This window comes from Desarmillaria tabescens (assembly GCF_030435595.1).
Source record: "Desarmillaria tabescens strain CCBAS 213 chromosome Unknown EV420scaffold_290, whole genome shotgun sequence".
Classification (NCBI taxonomy): Eukaryota; Fungi; Basidiomycota; class Agaricomycetes; order Agaricales; family Physalacriaceae; genus Desarmillaria; species Desarmillaria tabescens.
The window spans coordinates 6,205-12,408 of NW_026848589.1; positions in this window are offsets into that span (position 1 = coordinate 6,205).

The window sequence follows — 6,204 nt, forward strand, 5'->3', positions numbered from 1 at the left end:
CTTGATGATATCAGTCCAGAGCCTTCAATGTGTGAGCTTGGCCTCCATCATCATGTGCTATTCTGCAAAGTTTCTGACTGATAACTTGGGAAAATGTGCACCAAACAACTCATCTGACATTTTACTCTATAAGCGATCTCAATGTGGCAAGCAACAAATGTGGAGAGCAAGAACGAACAACTGGACTGTCTCATGGACCAGCAAAGCAAACAACCAGACCATCTCATGGACCAGCAAAGTGAATGACCAGACTGTCTCATGGTCTAGCAAGTGACAAAGGTGATCTCAACACCAGTGTTGGGGGGGGGGGGAGAGGGGTGTAGTGATAGTCTCGAGAGTCAGCACAGAGAACAAGAGCAACAAGGACTGTGGGTTATGCAGCCTGTTTGTGTTGAGATAAGTGGTAATTCTCCAGCCGCTCACCCAGATATAACAGGGAACCCTTGTAAACAGGTGAGGGTTATCGTTGTTCATCTAGCTATTTATCTACAATGTACACCTAATAAAAGTAATACTATGTAGTAAACAAGGCTGAGGAGAAGAACAAGCTTCCTTGTCTGACAACCGATGATCCCAATGTCAAACGCACTGTGATGTGCGATACTTGATACTCCAACACTTCTCATAAACCTTCCTTGACAACTTGCTATGAACCTATAGGCTCCAAGAAGTCCCCACCAAGGTGTACTGGTGTGTCCGGTAAAATCACTGATTTGGGGAGACAGTCCGGGTGGGCTGAAAGCCCTATTACACTAAAATTTGTCATTGTCAGTACTACTTTGGTTTCTGGGTGGCAATTGGGCAACATTTCTGCCAGATTCCACTAGTCTATTGCCCAAACTGTATGCACATCACCAATTACAGGCCTTGCCAGCATGTATCATCACCACCAAATATCCTAAATTATGTTATTGAACTGCCAACAAGGGGCTCAAATTTTGGTCCTCAAATATGCTGATTTTCAGACACACCTTGGTGGGAGCTTCCTGGAGCCTGAACCTATGATGACATTCACATTCTGATTACATGTTCATTTTTAAAACTACACTATTCCAAGTCCATCATTCCTATCATCTTTTCACAAGGAGCATTAAGTGTTGGCGAAAGGACAACTTAGCAGTGGTTAAAAGGTAAGAACTTATCTATTATGCTTCGAGAGCTTTGCTTATATACCCTACAGTAAGTACTTCTAGAATGTTCTACAATCTACTTCAATCCATTGTCATTGACAATGCTGACTGAGCACTGGCTCAGTCGCATGTTCGAGTACATTCAAGTACTCGCAAGTCAATTCACAACACTCCCCCTCAACTGAGCAGTGCCGAAGATTTGGTCACAAAGTGACACAAACAGCAGGCGTGGCAATGCCTTGGTAAGTATGTCCGCGAGGTTGTCCTGGCTGGCACAGTGAAGAAGACTGACTTCGTGAGAAGCCACTCGTTCTTGGATGAAGTGATGCTTAATGTCAATATGCTTTGAGTGCATGTGGAACACTGTGTTCTCAGAGAATTTGATGGCAGACTGATTGTCTGTGTGGATTGACATTGGGCCTGAGATTTCGATGCTGAGCTTGCAAAGCCACAGGGCTTCACAAGTGGTATTGGCTAGAGCCATGTACTTGGCTTCCATGGTTGAGAGGGTGACTGTGGGTTGCTTCCATGAGCTCCAGAGTACAGGACTGTTAGCATAGAATGAGATATAGCCCAAAACAGAGTGTCTATCTGTGGTATCATTAGCCCAGTCTGCATCTGAGAAGATTTGAAAGTCGGAGTGGGGATGGTAAGTGATTCCGAGTGAATGGGAACTCTTGAGATAGCAAAAAACATGTTTGAGAGCAGTCATATGCTCCGGCATGGGTCGCAGTGAGAACTGTGAGAGTTTTTGGACAGCATATGCAAGGTCAGGGCGTGTTGCTACAGCAAGGTACATGATCTTTCTGAGTCCAGAAAGGTACTCTTGATGGAATGCTTCACTGCCGATTCATGCATCATCCTCATCAATTTGCTCAAGTCGAACATTTGAGTCAAGCAGAGTTGATACTGTATTGCAGTCTTTCATGCCGACTGACTCCAGGACTCGGAGAGCATATGATGATTGGGTAAGGGATACTGCACCATTATTGGCTTGAGATATCTCCATCCCAAGGATGTGATGAAGTTCACCAAGGTCTGTGACTGTGAACTTGGAAGCAAGCTCCCCCTTAAGATGGGATAGCTCAGCATTGGTATGTGCTAGCAGTGTCATGTCATCAACATGTACTGCCATGATTGTTGGTGGATCTGAGGGATCATCGCATTGGATATAGACGCACTGATCAGCAATAAGACATGTAAATTTGAGTTTCTTGAATGCAGCATCAAGGGTGCGATTCCAGTTATGTCCAGATTGTCGAAGTCCATACAGGGACAACTGAAGGTGTCCTACATGGCCTGTGTTATCATAAAATCTGGGAGGCTGTTGCATGTAGACATCCTCAGAGAGTTTGCCATTGAGATATGTACCGACAACATCCATCCTGTGAATTTTGAGGTTGTGTTGTGCTGCTAGAGCCATGAGAAACCAAAAAGTCTCAAGTCAGATAGTGGGAGCAAATGTGTCTTTGAAGTTGATGCCAGGGATCTGTGAGAAACCCTTGGCTATGAGATGTGCTTTGTACTTGACTACTTTGCCTGTCTCATTGTGCTTGAGGTGATAGACCCATTTACAGGCTACAGGCTTGCACCCTGGTGGCAGCTCAGTGAGTTTCCAAGTGCCAAGTTGGAGATGCTGATCTATCTCCTTCTGCATTGTGTCTTGCCATTGTGGCCAGTCATTCTGGGACTGTGCTTCTTCGACACTTTGTGGATCATTATTAAGATCTGCAGAAATAGAATCCGATATCAGTGCGAAGTCTGTGGCTACAATATTAGCTTGATCTTGCTTGGCAGCAATGCAGGATGACTTCTCGCATAATGGTATGTCTTTGCCGAGAACACGGATAGTCTCTGGTGATGGTGAGCATGACACTGGAGGTGTGGATGGTGTGGATGAGAGTGGTGTATCTTGAACAGGTTTTGTAGTATTTGAATCTGGCTCTGAACCCAAATTCAGCTTGCTACTAGTGTCACTCTCCCCCTCAAGCTGAGGAGGGGATGGAGCTGGTACAATATATTCATCATCTGATGGCCTTGTGATCTCGAAGGTTATATTATGGGAGGTTTGAATCAGACGTGAACTAGGGTTATAGTAGTGATAAGCTCGTGAATTGTCAGATAAGCCAGTAAATCAGTATTGGCATGCTTTAGGTTCAAGTTTGTGATACTTGCCATCCTGGCGAAGTACCCAAATGGTAGCACCAAACTCATGTATGGTGGAGATATCAGGACACATGTTTCAGAATGCTTTGTGTGGCGTGATGTTACAATCAACAAGAGCATGAGCAGGTGATCTGTTCTTCAGGTACATAGCATATGCCACTGCTTCTGGCCAAAGGAACTTGGGAAGGTGGCTGCCATGAATCATGGAGCATGCATGCTCAAGCAGAGTGTGATTGAGGCACTTGGCAACTCCATTTTGAGAAGATGAGTGTAGTGCAGTGAGTTCGTACTCAATGCCTTGGCTTTCGAGCCAATCAAGGGTTTCCTGACTAATGTATTCCTTGCTATTATCGAAGCGCATGCGATGTGGGGTGCAACCAGTCTGAGTTCTGATGAACTCAACATACTTCTGAATACATTCTAGAACACCACTAGAATGCTTGGTCTTCAGAAAGTTTAATCGGCTGTATGAGGTGGCTCCATCTGTGAATGAGATAAAGTAATGCTCTCCTCGAATGCTGCGTGTACGAGCTGGACCCCAGAGATCAGTGTAAGTCATGTCACCAATCTCTTTATATGTCCATTCAGTGCTTTGTGGGAATGGATTGACATGGGATTTGCCCTGAATACAGGCAGTGCATTGGCTAGGCTTTGAGGACATGTCGACATCCATGCCCTTTACCATGTTTTTGGTTTTAAGCATTTGGATGCTGCGATGATGAAGATGTCCGAGAGCATGGTGCCAATCATCCCATGAGTGCGCAATATGTGCACAAGTCAGTTTGGAAGCAGGAGGGGTGACACGAAGTTTGTAGAGGTTAGATATCTTGTCACCAATAGCAATGAAATGTCCATGCTTGGATTTGATCTCGACAATGTTGTCCTTGAAATGGGCAATGTACTCTGCATTGGTGAGTCAGCTAAGGGATACAAGGTTAAATGGAGCTGTCGGGCAATGAATAACATCCTTGAGGGTGCCTGACCATGTGCCATTTCCTAAGGAGAATGATAGTGAGACCATACCACGTCCAATACCTGCAGCTTTGCCCATGCCGATTATCTTATGTCCCAGGGTCTCGAGGTAGTCAGAAAAGCAAGCTTTATTGCGAACTATACTTCTACTACAATCTGAGTCTAGCAGCCAGTCATCGGGCACAAGTTTCTCTAAAAGAGACGAGTCACAGCCAATGAATGCAAAGTCATCATCATTGTTGGATGTGGCGACATTGCTGCAAGAATTCTTGTTGTTCCGAGATGGGGATTATAGCAGTGGCAAGAGTGTCCATTGTTGCTCGACTGTTGACCTGATTGGTTCCAGGGGCTATGGCACTCATTAGCAAAGTGGCCCTTCTTTCTGCAGTTGAAGCATTCAGCTTGGGAGTGGTCAATGGCAGGGAGAGCGGTGGAGGCGGTGGAGCGCTCGCAAAGGTGAGCATCCTCAGCGAGTATTTGAGATATGATCTTGGATGAATCCTTGAGGAGGTCGTCAGAGATGGAGGATATAAAAGAATTCCAGGAATCAGGGAGAGAGGTCAGCAGAGTTATTGAAAAGTCTGTGTCCTCGATCTTCTGCCCGAGTGTGGTGAGCTCGTCCTGGTATGAGTGCATAGTCCGGATATGGTCTTCAATGTTGCCATCTTCAGGGCACTGAGTGCGGAAAAATTTCTGGCATGCCATCATGATGCCTATGGGACCTTTAGCTTCATACATGTTGCAAAGGGATGTCCACGCATCCTTTGCCATCTTTGCACCCAAGACATATACAAGAACACTATCGGCAATGTGCAACTGTATGGTTGAAAGCACCTTCCGATCCTTCTTCTTTCATGCTTCCTTCTTCACAGTGTTGGTCGGCTCCGTTGCATCTTTGGCGATGTAGTCATTGAGTGTGAGGTCTGTCAAGATGTTAATCATCTTAATTTTCCATACACCAAAGTTTTCGGTGCCCTTGAGGGGGTCAATGCGGTAGGCATTGTTTGAGGTGTCGGACATGGGTTAACAGTGGATGTGCTTGAGGGTGGAAAGGGTATGAGCACGATAATGCGCAATGATGGTAAGACAAAGAAATGTGTGATGGCTGTGACATGTGATCAAAATATGGGTTGTCTTCAGGTGGGTCCAGAGCCCATAACCTGTTGGCGAAAGGACAACTTAGTGGTGGTTAAAAGGTAAGAACTTATCTATTATGCTTCAAGAGCTTTGCTTATATACCCTACAGTAAGTACTTCTAGAATGTTCTACAATCTACTTCAATCCATTGTTATTGACAATGCTGACTGAGCACTGGCTCAGTCGCATGTTCGAGTACATTTGAGTACTCGCAGGTCAATTCACAACATTAAGTATTGTAATCTATTGCTTGACCCATGTGAGGTTTCTACAAAGTCATAAGCCTTACTTTATGAGTTGTGTGAAGAATCGCTCAATGAATGTAGAGGTTTTTCTACCATTATCATTACAACTGTCAAACACATTATGAATGGCCTTGGAAAGGTGATATGCGGATGTGCCCCATGTGAAAATTCCCTTCACAATCAATAGATAAGCTAAATGTCACTAAAGAGAGGGAAAGGGAAAGAGAGGAGAGGAAATGTATGGTACACAACCAGATACTAATGTATATGGGTGGTTTGTCTAAGACTTGAGCTTCGTGAGTGGGAAAGATGAGAAGTCAGTCAGGCCAAAGGTGAAGGTGGCATGAGAGATTTGGCCAATGAAGAGGCTCTGTGCATGCCAAGCTTGAAATGTGATAGCATAGACATACACTAAACACACCCACTCTCACACTCACACACACACAGAATCTCAGTAGTTCAGGGGAGATGTGCGATGCAAGCACACAATAACAGTAGAATTAAAAGATGTCTTGCACTCTTCAAGATATAATAGCGCACTAGCTCAAAAGAAT